This window comes from Humulus lupulus, chromosome 6, assembly GCF_963169125.1.
Source record: "Humulus lupulus chromosome 6, drHumLupu1.1, whole genome shotgun sequence".
In the NCBI taxonomy this organism is placed as follows: domain Eukaryota; kingdom Viridiplantae; phylum Streptophyta; class Magnoliopsida; order Rosales; family Cannabaceae; genus Humulus; species Humulus lupulus.
Genome location: NC_084798.1, coordinates 201,246,963 through 201,261,510, shown reverse-complemented (window position 1 = coordinate 201,261,510; position 14,548 = coordinate 201,246,963).

Genomic DNA, 14,548 nt, shown 5'->3' with positions numbered 1-14,548 from the left:
GTTTATTTGATGATAAATTGGGAATATTTGAGATCAGGAGGAAATTTCAAAGGTTTTGACTATAATTTCCCCGGGGGTGTTTTCGGGACCCCGAGCACTAGGTTTTATTTGAGGTTACTTAAGCTTGAAGTAGCTTACCAGATAGAACGTACGATAGAAAACCTCTCGTTCTCCCTTTCGATAGTCTGTTTTACCGTTTGATCCTTTTCGAAGAAATCTTGAGTTCTAGGAGTCGGAATCAAGCGAGGATCAAGGCATAGCGATCCTAGGAATGATTAGAAGCTTCTTAACCAAAGGATTTGATGGAAAACAACCCAATCGAAGGTAATCGAAGTTTAAGGTTTGAGTTTTTCAAGTTTCTAAGCTTTGAATTGATTTTATAAATTGTTGAGTTTTCAGTTCGTTCAAACCTTGGGTTTTGAAGATTTTGGAGTATTGGGAAGCTTGGGAACTTTGTTTTGATGATTACAGAATGTTTAGGCATGTTTTTGGAGGATTTGGGAAGTTGAAAACACGTTTGGGAATGGTTCTGGGTTGGGCGCTGCGGCCCTGTTCTTGGGCACCCCGGCCGTAGCTCGAGGAAACAGGTGGGCTCTCTGACTTACTGGGCGCCGCGACCCTTGGTGTAGGGCGCCGCGGCGCTTGCCTCTGGAATTTTTGGGGGCCGCGGCCCAAGGTGCTAGGGCTGCAGCCCTTGCCCAGTTTTCGCCCCGTTTGCTCGTTTTGACCTCGGGAACTTAGTTATAGGCCTCGAGAGTGTTCCTACTACTTGGTTTAGTTTGGATTGATCTCTCGGAGGCTAGATATTGGTTTGGAAAATTATGTTGATCATTATTATTAATGATGTCCCGTGTTTGGTTATGATTAGGTGACCGCTAAAGGATTAAAGGTTGATCGCTCTCAAGGGTCGTTCTTTTTATTGTTCTAGCTCGAATCTGAGGTAAGAAAACAATGTATGAATACAATTGCACCCTATATATGTATATGACTTGAGTTATTGTCAATGAGGCATGTTGGTTGATAAATATGGACATGGATTGCATATTATATGCCAGTGAATGTGGTATATTTGTATATGTACTGACTAGTCAGGGATACTGACCTAAGAGTCAGAAATGGCATAGCGTCGTGAGTGCAAGGCCAAATGAAGATTAGATCTAATAGATATCAGCATTGAATGGCTCTATGGAATTAATGCTGGACCGACCCTAAGGTCGATGAAACTTATAAGCGCTTGGCTAGTCTGTGACTAGTTACTCAGAGCCAGGGCACAGGGCCCCGGTGACTGCTTGTCACATGGCTAGGGAACGATGTTCCATAGTTATGACTCTAGAGTCACGAGGAAGGTTATGTTGGTGACTAATCACCATGCACCTATCCTGTTTAAGCTAAGAAAGGTTCACTTATCTGTTAAGCCCTGGTGACACTACTCTCACATGGCTAGAGGGGGTTGTACCCACTTTTGTGACTTTTGCGACTGTCACCTATCTATTCTAGATTGATAGTCGTGAATGATTATTATGATCATTGTTGATATGATATCATGCTATATTTTCTTTTCTTGCTGGGCCTTGGCTCATGGGTGCTACATGGTTCAGGTAAAGGGAAAGAAAAGCTCACCCAGCCTTGAGTGGAGAGCTTAGGTGGTGTTGTGTACATATGCCGCCGCTTGACCACCACGGCCAAGGATTTTTCAGAGGAACTAGGGGGTTTACCCTATTTTGCCGCTTAGGTCGGCGGAATTGTAAATTTGAAATAGTAATGACCATTTTGTACTGAGAACAACTTGTAAATGTGTTGATTAGCTCTGTAGAGCAGTTTATGATGTAAAATATCATTTCCTTTTATTGGTTTTCCACCTTAACCTATTAATCACATTTAGTGCACGTTTTTAACCAAAGGACTCGGGTAACGGGTCAAATTTCTAGTTCACCATTCACCGTAACTGTTCTGGGGTAACCAGGGCCTTACACTGGGTCCACACGGGGTCTTGCCTGGAATTGGCTATCATTGATCACAATTTCAGGCTCGCGCCTTCGCAGGGGATCTTTACACCCATTTAGGCGATCTCTTAAGTCTGGGTTTGATGGGTTACCATTACCCCAATTCTGATTCAAGTGTTCCCGCAGGTCGGAGCGGTTCCTGTGGTTCCCAATATTCTTTCGACCTCGATCATGCATACTGACTGACCTAGTATCTCCTGAGTCGTCACTGGCAAGGCTTGTCACATGATTATTCTGAGATGGGTCTCTTTCATGCTTCCTCGTCTCTGCAGTGCGAGACCGGGACATTTGACTTCTTGTAGACTGGGCTCCTCTCTGCTCCCTGAAGGCTTCTCTACTACCTTGTCTCCTTCCTGGACGTCTTTCCTCATCATCTCGAACTGGTTGAGCAGCGAGGCGGTGAAGGGTATCTTATAGGCGATGGAGGGAATTGTATGGGTGATGGTGGCTGCCACCCATTTCGAGGCCTAGACGGTCCTGAGTTCGCCCGCGTTGGGTCGGTAACATTCTGCGTGTTACCAGGGATTTGAGTCCGAGCCTCTGTAGGGGCTCGGTTATTCTTAGTTCCGCTGGTACCTCTGCAGTTGAATTAACCAGAGCCCTAGCTCGAGTACTTCTTCGGGGTCTCGAGGGAGCATATTGCTCTGCTGGTGCTGGAGGTTACTTTGGTCTCCTTGTGGCAGCATTTTTTTGGGGTCGCCCACGAGGCCTGCGGGGAGGAACATGCACGTCCCTCGTAGGTGGGGGCTGAGCCACCTGGGCCTCTGCGGCTAACCTAGCCAACTCCTCATTTCGCTTGTTGGCTTCGTCCAACTGTTTTTTCAGCTGTCGGTTTTCAAGTTCCACAATGGGGATGTACCGTTCAGGATTATAGTACATGTCCTCATCCCTTGGGGCTGGAGGTGCTGGAGGTCCCCTAGAATCAAAGGACTCACTTCTCTCTTCAATCTCTGGATTTACCATTGGCTGCTTGCCAGGGCGTCTTGGATAGTTTTCTTCAGGAACGTTTTGATCATTTCTGGCCATAACTATTCAGGGATCGTACTGCTTAAGGCTCTCAATGAAAGCACCAAATTGTTGACACCGTTTTTTGTCAACTTAAAATGTAGAGCACGTAAATAGTAAAGAATTATGGCAAGAATAACATAATAAAACAAGGAGAGTTTTTTACGTGGTTCACCATTTAACTCTGCCTAGTCCACGAGTCCTTTTTATTAGACTTAGGAAATTTCTGGAAATTCTTCAGGGATGAATTCTCCAGAGGCTTTCTCAAGATCACAAAATTTTGGTCCCTTAAAATGGTGCATGGCTTCTCTATTTATAGAGGAGATCTCAGAATACTATCCCACACGTTTCGGGAAGTTATTCTGTATATTAATAAATTTAATGGCTTTCAAGCCTGGAACTCCTATATACCAAGAAACGTCCCCTGAAGACCAGGGGGCGTATAACCAACTAGCAAATATCCCTTTATTGTAGGGAAGTTACAACAATAAATATCTCTTGAAGGCATGGACTGTGTCTCTTCAAGTGACCTATTAAGCTATTCGAGATCAGCAATCAGCATCATGCTAGTCTAGGTCTCTAAATAAATTACAAGTTGCATTATTTTCCCCAAGACCAGCTCGGAGTGGGTAAATATCACCGAAACCACCTTGTTTCGAGCTCACACTCATGCTAAGCTCGGACCTCTTGATCCGAGGCCACCCGACAATGGACGTCTTTCGATGTTCTGTCTTTCGAGCTTATAAGGACTTCGAGGCTACCCATCTTCGAGGTTGCCACCAACTTTGAAGATTCGATACCTAGATTCCGAACATGTATTCTAGCTATTGCGAGCTTACACCTGACGAATCCAGCTTTCGAGGTCACAACTCTCAAGGCTCGAAATTTGGGTGTAACAGTATGCTTCCATGACTTGTGGCTTCCAATGTTGAGAATTGAGGATTTGTTGTTCTTGGAAGTGTTGCATAAGGGGTGGCGATGGGTTGACATTTAACTTTTCAGAACTATTTTGCTTAAAAAAATTCTCAACATCTTGGGTAGAGATAGAACTTGACGAACATAAATTCACTATTTTCTCTCATTTTTCTTCACTACTTTGGATTGAGGTGGACTCCTTTTGCCGCTAAAAAATTTCCCAAATCGTCTCTAACTCTTCACCACTTCTCAAAATGACCTCTTCACTTTTCTCTTTTCCCCTTGCAGTTTCATATCACTAAGCAACTCTTTGCCCAATAACCCAATTTATTCTTCAAATTCTTCAAGTATGCATCTTAGCTCTGAATCAAGGCATCATTTTTAGCCATAAACTCCATCATCAATGCCTCCAATGAACTTGATTAAGCCACTTGGTGGGGTTCCTCTTCTATGATTAATTCTTGAAAATCAAAATTCTCGTCATTTGTCCTTGAGTGCAAGTGTCAAAAGTTGGCACCATATTGTTGCAATTGCTCTCCCATACATGGTTGGTCATAAAAATATTCCAATTCCACCATTCATTGTATTCGGCCATGTCTTTAAACATCCAATAGGCTTCATCCATGAATACTTAGTAGAAATTGGCGGTACCATCTCCTCTTTCTACCCATTCTCTTGTTTTGACATTCAACCCATTAAAAAAGATATCAAGTTAACACTCTTTGGAGAAATTTTCATATGGGAAACTCATTAGCAACTCCTTGTATCTCCACCATGCTTTGTACAAAGGCTCCAAGTCATATTGAATGAAATTCAAGAGGACTTGTTGAAGTGACATCTCAAGTACCTCGAAAAAGAACCAAACAAACAAAGCGTAAAAATGAACTAGGAAAAATAAAAATAAACAAGTGAAGAATACGAAACTAAATTGAAAAGTAATTGAGTTTTACAAACAAAATTTCACTAAACCAATCCTCGGCAACAGCACCAAAATCTTGTTGAGAAATTTATTAGTGTGTGCAAGTGTACACAATCGTCAAACAAGTAATAAAGTGATAAGTCCAGTATCATCTCCACAGGGATTGAAAACTTGAAATTAATTCACAAAACTAATCACTCACAAATTGGTTTCAACGAAAATCAAACAACGAGATAAAACTAACTCAATGAAAACAAAATAAAATTCACAAACAAAAGCTAAAAAGAAACAATATAGAATTATTAAATTGTCCTAAAATGCAATTCTGGTAACAATGCTGCAGAGAAATGCTGCAACAAACTGGGCAGAGTTGACTAGGAGTTTAAATATGTTATAATCATTTTTCCAAAGTGTTTATGATTTGGTTCTCTAATTAATTAACATATTCCTATGCCCAACTAATTTCAAGAACACCAATTTAGGCATCATTCTTCTACATCACACAAGGTGATAATATATTCCTAGACTATCACAAATCCAAATCTAAGAGATTAAAAACTTGCATCAATCAAGATTTTGTCGATTAATATTACCTTTCCAAAATTAATATTAATTCAATTACCTACTAATGATGGCCAAACAAAAGCAAGCATTCAACAATATAACCAATTGAACAAAACCAATTTGCCAAAACACACTTGCAATAGAGCACCAAAAATTACAATTTCAAGTCAACAAAATAATATTAGCAAAAGAGAAAATTAACTCATAATAGGATGTGCAAAAATTACAAAATTCTAAAGTGGATAAGGATAGAAAGAAAAGCCCTTATGGAGTTTGTCATAAGACTCCAATCTCCACCTCTAAAATCATCTTCTTCTTCCTCTTAATTTTTGCCCAATTTCTAAAATAAAATCACTAAATAAAATACAAAAAACTAAAACTAACACTCCAATAAAACACTGTATGTTTTTCTTTTTCTCATTTTTTTTCTTTTCCTTTCTTTCTGTCGGCGTCTTCTCCCAAAAAAAAGTCAAGCTGCCTCCTTCTCCGTCATCCATATCATAAATATATATGGGTGTACTTTTAATGGTTACTACCCATAGATGGTTACTTTGATATTAACCATTGGATTAAGATAATAACAATAAGAATAAAAAGTACTTTACTTCAATGGTGTCTATTAATTCTTTACATTTTATCAATATCTTGGATTATTGCTAATGATCAATTTTACTGAATTGACGAATACGTTTCTGAATTTTTTTTCTTTTCGAATTTTTATATACATGCAACAATTTAATAAAATGTCTTACCCTATGTTTGGTAGAGTTAAAAGAAAATATGAGTGATTAAAAAATGTTAATGAGAAAAAATTGTGAAGGGAATGAAAGAAAAAAAACAATGAGTAGGGGTATGTAAAATCAATAAAAAAATTAAAATTGACCAATTTAATTAAAATTGACTGCAGAAAATTGGATTTGATCTAATTTTTGAAGATCTAAATGAGATTAGTCGATTGACGAATGGTATGTGTAAAAATCCAATATAATCTACTAATCGGTTGTAAAAATTAAACATTCAATTAATAATTGGATTAAAAAGAATATGTCTAAAATCATTGGATATGAACCATAAAATGACTTGGAATTGTTATTTATTTTATTTTAGATTAATGCTATTGTGGTAAAAATTATACTCTTATTTATAACAATAATTAACCAGGAAATGATAAATTTTTATTATAATTTTTTTTACAAAGAAAAGAAATTATACTCGGTCAACAATAATTAAACTCAAAAATCATTCACATTTTGAATAGTTAATTTGTTAATGATATTGTGTAATAAATATAGAGAAAATTTTGTTGAAAGAATATGCATTAATTGTTTGGTGTTATGAATATATGTTGTTTGTATTAATTAAAGGGAAATTTGAGTTTTAATGCAATAAGTGACACTCCGTTTGAAAAATACCTTATCACTATATAACTCTCGTTTTGGTGCTACTAATGCCATTACTACCCAAAATACCCCTGGCATAATTTTCCCTCTCTTTTTCTCATAGTCTTCATTCTCTATCTCTTATGTTTTCCCTCTCTATCTCTCAAACTCTCGTACACACAAAAAAAGCCAGCCACCATTAATTTGCATTTCGGATCTAGGGGCAAGTTGTGAGTCCTTTCAAGTCAAGAAACTTCATTTTGGATTTCGGATCTAGGGGAAAAAATCGTATGGGTAAGTATATATTTGTTATATGTAGTGAGGAAACTTGTCTGGTTACATTACTTGTCTTATTTCGAACAGATCTGTGTATGCCTTCATGTGTTTCTGTGTATGCCTTCATGTTTTATTGCAATTTTTCACGGAATGAATTTTGGATACTTCGTGCGTTTTTTCTGGATTTTTTTCATGCCTTGATGTGTTTTGATGAAACTTGATAGGTCTCGATTTGTTGCATGCATGCTGGCTCGATGGTCCTAGATGGACCTCGACGTGCCTCGATAGTGTTAGGATGTTAGTACCTCGATGGTACTCGATTGTACTCGATAAAACTCCATAGGTGTATAAGAGTTTAATTGGATTTAATAACTCGATTGTACTCGATAAAACTCGATAGGTGTATAAGATTTTAATTGGATTGTTTGCATCGATTGTACTCGATAAAACTCGATAGGTGTATAAGATTTTAATTGGATTGTTTGCCTCGATAGTCCTTGATTGTACTCGATAAAACTCAATAGGTGTATAAGAATTTTATTGGATTGTTTGCCTCGATAGTCCTCGATTGTACTCGATAAAACTCGATATGTGTGACCTCGATAGGACTCGACATATATCGATAGAAATTGATATTTTCTGTTTTATGTTGTAGTTTAACTTTTTGACCTTTTTTTTTTGTTTTTTTTTTTTGCAGATTCGACTGTTTCTGTATTTGTTGTATTTAATGGTGTTTGGGAACTCGAAAATAGGGATTGGATTTTCAGAGATGCTAAAAATCAAGTTCTGCCCGTGGAGAAGGGTGTGACATATGAGCAACTGCTTGACATTCTGTACGATGAGCTTGAAGTGGATAAATGTGTGCATGGCTTGAAAATTGAGGTCCCGTACACATGCCTATCACAATCTATCAAACCTACCGTTATAAAAAATGATAGGCATGTGCGTGCATTCATTGGGTTAGCATCGAAATCTGTAGAAAAGCTCATTCCTCTATGTGTCACATTGATTAAGAAAGGAGGTGTAAGAAATGCATCAGCTTCTCCCAGCGTTAATAAAGAAGTTCGATTTGAAGAGAACATTTCTCCTCCATGTCATGGTTTCAAAGGAAGTCAAGGTGACGTTGGAACATGTGTTCCCGAGACAAATCCAGATGTCATAGTCCATGATGATATCCCGGTTAGAGATCCTTCATATGTGCATGACATGGCGGAGTATTATCCCTATGGCTACGAACCTTATGTCAACGACGATCCTGTTGCTGATGCAACAGATCTTGGTGGGCCAGATGTTAGGGCAGATTTTCCAACACAGAGTTCAGATGTTATGGTAGATGAGGAGCGCAGAATAGAAGACTGGGAAACACCTGGGACCAGCAGTAGTCGTCCAGGTCCAAGTAGAACCGATGATAGTTTTAGATGGAGTTCTCCATTGGACTTAGGTGAATATCATAGAACATGGAGTGCTCCCATGTTCATTAAAGAGGATATAGAAGCCTCACATCAACATCATTCCTCAACCAGCAAAGCTTCAGGAGAATTGCACCTTGGGAAGTTCTTTCAGAACAAGCTTGAATTGAAAACCAAAGCATCCATATTTGCGATGAAGAATAATTTTGAGTTTATGGTGAAGAAATCTGGGACTGATGTGTGGTACATTACCTGCAAGGATCCTGATTGTGGTTGGAGATTGAGGGGTAAGAAAAAAATGCAATCTGAAATGTTTGAGATTACTATATACAACGAAGTACACACTTGCTCACAAGAAATTCGAGATAAGGACCACCGTCAATCTTCCCGATGATCCACTTATGGAAGCTCTTCTCCTGCTGTGGGTCACACTTCCTCAGTGGTTTAGCAACTAGCCCCTGTTTATCTAGTCTGATCTTCTTTGTTGGGTCTATGAAGTCATCAAAACGCTTGGGCCTGCGTTTCTTCCTGACAACTTCAAGGCCAGCTGCCTCCTTGGGCTGCAGTACTCGTACACTGGGACTGTCAGCATCACTGGCAGCTACAGATGTCTGGGCCTGTGGAGTGGAGGGTTGATCACCGCGCTCGTAGTCTGCAGGCAAGATATCAGACTCTGTATCTGATTTTACGTTGGTGGATCGACCTGAGACCAGTGAAAGCAGCTGCGCCAACTTAGCCATGATCGTGGTCTGATTCTGTAGTAAGGTTGCCTGGCCCTCCTCAACCCTCTTGAGCCTCTGCATCAATTGTTCATAATCATGCTGGGCAACCTGACTATATGAAGCTGCACAGGCCTATGAAGTGCCCTCCTCAACCCTCAGGACATCCTCATAAAAAATGGAGGCTTCCTTTGCAACTTCTGCTAGCTTCTCTGCCTCCTTCTCAGGTACCACTTCTTCATCCACTGCAGTCCCAGCCTCCAACTCAGGGAATAACCTGGAATCAACTTCTGGGAGGCTATTGTAGTAGACTACCTCACCTAGACGTGGCTTCAGCATGGAAAATACCACTAACTGCATGGTTGAATAACATGTGTCAGAAAAACTTTAATAAAATAATTCGTCAATCAATTAATTTGTGACATTTAACAAGATAAAATGGAACTTACTCGACGATTGGCGAATATAGGAGCCAACAGAGCTGTCAAAATAGTGATATCAGTCTTCGTAGCCCAGCTGAGCATCCTCGGAATCCGATTCCCACTATTCTCACCGAACTTACTCCCGAGATAAGGCATGGCCTCAAAAGCCCAGTAAAGAAGCGCGGGTGCATAGCAATTGAAACTATACTTCGCCTCCTTCTGTTTTTTGCTGGACCCCTCTTTCTTCTTCTTCTCATAGTGTTTCAATTGCTTCTTCATGTCCTTTTGAAGGCCTTTGCTAACCTTCTTAAATGACAACTTCCCCTAAGGATACTTGAAAAAGTAATCAATATCCTCAACCATTCTCAGGGAATCTCCCCATATCGTTGTTGTCTTCTCTGGGGCATTCAGTACCCCCTCTATCAAATAGCACAAACCCAGCTTAAATGCATCTTCTGGGTTTGTGGAGGCCTTCAATGCATCTTCCAACTGACCAAAACTAACCTTCGAATCACCATTAAAATATTCCTGGATGATCCGATCACTTGAAAGATGCTCTTTAAATTCATCTGGGGACGGTGATTTCCCAAAATTTAGCCCGATAACTAGGGCAAACTCTGCAATACCAAATCTACACAGAGTGTTGCCCAGGTAGAACTGATCCTCTTCAGGCTTCTTACTTTCTACCTTACGCAACATTAGCTGATGCAGCAGAACCCCAGAAAAATTAAATGGTTTTGCCTTAAAGAACTGTCCCAACGGGCATGCCTGTGCCCTTTCAATAAGACCATGCCTCTTAAACTGCTCTATAAGGGTATCCAAGTAGGCACTACCCCTATAAGTGACACGGCCAGGAAATTGTTTCTCCAACGGCACAATAAGTTCAGGCATCTGGAAAAAAAAAAAATGTTAAAAATGTAAAACAATCTGGTAAGGCAGTTATTATCGAGGTAGAAACAATCGAGTTCTATCGAGTCTTATCGATGCCTATCGAGGTGGGTTCCAAAATCACAAAGAATAATATCATCAGGTTACTATCGAGTCTTATCGAGGCCTATCGAGGTAAGGCAAAAAAACCAAAGTCTAGTCATATCGAGTCCTATCGAGGCCTATCGAGGTGGGTCCTAAAAATCCCAAAGCCGTGTATCATTGAGTCCTATCGATTCATATCGAGGTATGTTCTAAAATTCCCAAAGCCTTATATCATCAAGTCCTATCGACGCCTATCGATTCCTATCGAGGTGGGTCCTAAAAATCCCAAAGACGTGTCTCATCGAGTCCTATCGATTCATATCGAGGTAGGTTCTAAAATTTCCAAAGCCTTGTATCATCGAGTCCCATCGATTCCTATCAAGGCCTATCAAGGCACAGTCTAATCCATTCCTCATCCTATACTATCGAGTCCTATCAATTTTCTATCGAGATTCATGAAAATATCGAAAAAACCCAGATTTCTTCATTGCCAGCCCCGATTTATCCTATGAACAAAAATCAACAAAAAAAACCAGGCACATACACATATTTCAGATTAAAAACGAAATCCCTCACCTTCGCTTTCTTTGACGTTGTTTCCTAAAAATTTGGTTGGCTTGCTCGACTTTTTCTCCTTCCCCTTCTCCGATTGTCACCCTTTGGGAGCCCTTATTCGTGGTCGTGGAAGACAATGAAGGTTGGGTTCTACGGATTCAATCGAGGCCTATCGATTTCAAAGTTTGCTTGGTTCGGGTATTTTGGGAGAGAATACGGAGAGTTTGAGAAAATTATGCCAGGGGTATTTTGGGTAGTAACGACATTAGTAGCACCAAAACGAGAGGCTTATAGGGATAGGGTATTTTTCAAATGGAGTATCACTTATTGCATTAAAACTCAAATTTCCCTAATTAAATATAACCATTAACAATTTAGGCAATAAATTTGCATTTTACTTATTAGACATTACATAAAATAAATGCATATATGCTATAAAAAATACGAAATTTGAAAAAAAAAAAACGAATTAAAGGTATAACTAATTTCAACATTAAGTACATTAAATTGTGTGAATCTTTCAATTAATATTAATTCATACATTAATTTTTTTTATAAAAAAAAATGAAACATCATTCTTAAATATATACTTTTGACCAATTTTTTTAATTGAATATTTAAATTTATATTAAAGATTATGATAAGCATTAATGACTATTATGTTTATATATATTTCGAAAAATTCATTAATTCCAATTTTATAAAATATACTATCACTTGATTTTTTTGGCGAGAATAATTATTGTTACAATTATCATTCAAAGTAATATTTATTACCTAATTAAACTAAATTTTGAAATTCTTTGTTTTTTTTTATTATTTTTTATCACCATATCCACCACTATCACTCTTTGCTTTCGAGAATAATATCATAAAAAGTTTCAACATGAGTAAAACCTCAACAACAAACTTATTACAATCCATTCCCATGATAAGACAACTTTATTTAGAAATAAAGTCAATCTTTAAGACAGCAACACCACCAGAAAGCTTTGCAAGCCGCTCTTGTAATTTTTCGTTGTCGTAATATGATGTGCTCGACTCAATCGATGACCTCAGCTTCACAATTCATGATTTACATCAGTTAACAAAAACCAACATTTTAAATAATATGGTAAAACAAAAACACATTGCACAAAGAAAGTTATATGTTCACATCTTTCTTCAATTACTTTCTTGTCACCAGCACCATCAAGAATGACACTGTCATCCTTTGATACTATAATCTACAACGGCAGACCATGGAACTCAGCCATCAAACAAACAGCGAACAGGCAAGAGGAAAAAGTAAAAGAAGTCAGACTAAAATTTTAATTACAGTTGGCAAGCAAGAAAAAAGTTTGTTGTTATTTTATCTCACCTATTTGCATGTGCCGAGCACTTCTGGTCCCACTTTTTCAAGATTCATACCAAGCTCCTTAGTTATTACCAGTAGTTTATAAATATTTTAGTTGTTCTTTTATCACCTATTAATTCCCTGCTTTAAGAGAAAATAGAATTAAAGAGTGATGCACCTCCCCTCCAGTAAGAATGGCAAGATCTCACAAATTGGCCTTCCTTCTTTCTCCAAAACCAGGAGCTTTAATGACACAGACCTTGACCAACCAATTAACCCAACATAAAATGTATGTCAATATCATAAGCAGCCTAAAAAAAACAGTTCATCAAATAAAAAGTTAAAACTTACCTTGATTCCAGCACGAAGCTAGTTTATGATGAGAGTAGCTAGTGCTTCATTTTCTACATCTTCAGCAACAATAAGTAGAGATCTCTGACTCTGAGTATTCACAACAAATCGGTTGGCAATCACAAAAACACATTTAATCCAATTCTATAAGCCCTGAAAAAAAAAATTACCTTCAAATCCAACTCTAATATCTTCACGATGGCATCTTCCGCAACAAATAAGCATATATACCCACAAAATAAAATAAATCAGTCAACCCAAAAACAATTTCCACTTAATTTTCTGAAACCAAAAAAGAACTATGAAATATATAAATGAATAAGAAACCCAGAAAAGTTTGAGCACCTTTTGTTGGACCACCGACCATAATGACGGCGACAACCTTGTCTTCCGAGTTGTCCATACCGGAGAGAAGAAGATCTTGAATTGATGAACTGACTATAAATCTTATGGTAACTCTAAAAGAATAAAACTTGAGTGGATGGCTCAACGACTATAAATTATGATGAGGTGAGTTGCTCAATCAGTGATTGTTCATTGTGAAGAAATTCATTATATGGCTCCCAATATATAAATGAACGAGGGAATTATTTTCATCGTATCATTGTGAAGAAATTCATTATATGGCTCCCAATATAAAGATTAATTATGGTAAAAAAAAAGTAATAACTAAATTCAAAATTAATGTATCAAAAAAAAAAATCTGTTGGTGACTTGTTATACCAAGTTATTATATTGTCACATCATCATAATTGTTAGTACCCATCTATGGGTAGTAACTATTGAGAAGTCTTCCAAATATATATATACTTAGGCCTTGTTTGGACCTTGGATTTTAGTGAGTAAAAATTTATATGAGGGAAAATAAAATAGAAAAAATAGAGGAAAATATTTTCCACATATTTTATTAGAGACTTTTTAATATTTTTTTGTGGATATTTATAATTGTGGTAAATTAAAAAAAAACCACAATACATTTAAGTTTTAATTATTTTAGAAAAAGAATTCTTAATTTATTGATTCAATCCAAACATGAGAAAATAAAATCCTTAGAATTTCATTTTTTCTAAAATCTTGAAATCCAAGATCCAAACAAAGTCTAAGAGTTTTCATCATTCTCACAATACAACACACATGGCTCTCCTTATTTCCATTTTCTTTCTTTTATTTCTCTTGGGACACCCAATTAGTTGTGATACCACCTATCCATTTTACAATCTCCACATCAGCCAAAGTGTCAAAAAGGTCAAACAGAGTGTCAAAATTCATTTTCCTCGTTAACAACTTTACAAGCTGCCTTGTTCACAATGCTACAGCAACACTATATATTGCTACAACAATCTCAAAATTCCTACATAAAAAATTAGCATTTCAAATCCATTAAAATCCTTTCCACTTCAATCAACTCTGTCAAATTTAGTATTTTCTTAATCAATTTTATCAAGAAACCACATTTAACACAAAACTAACTCCTAAACGCAAATAAGTTGAAAATAACTAAAATCTATATAGAAAAACACAAATCACTCATCTTTTTAATCAAATGATAAGCTAAAAGTATTAAAGATAACTCTATATTCTAGAGTTATCAGTGGTTGTGTATATGTGTGTGCATATATATGTATTTTAATAAATATATGTATGTGTGTATATATATGTGTGGCCATGTATTTATGTATATATATAAGTGTATAGATATTTATATATATATATGTATATGTTT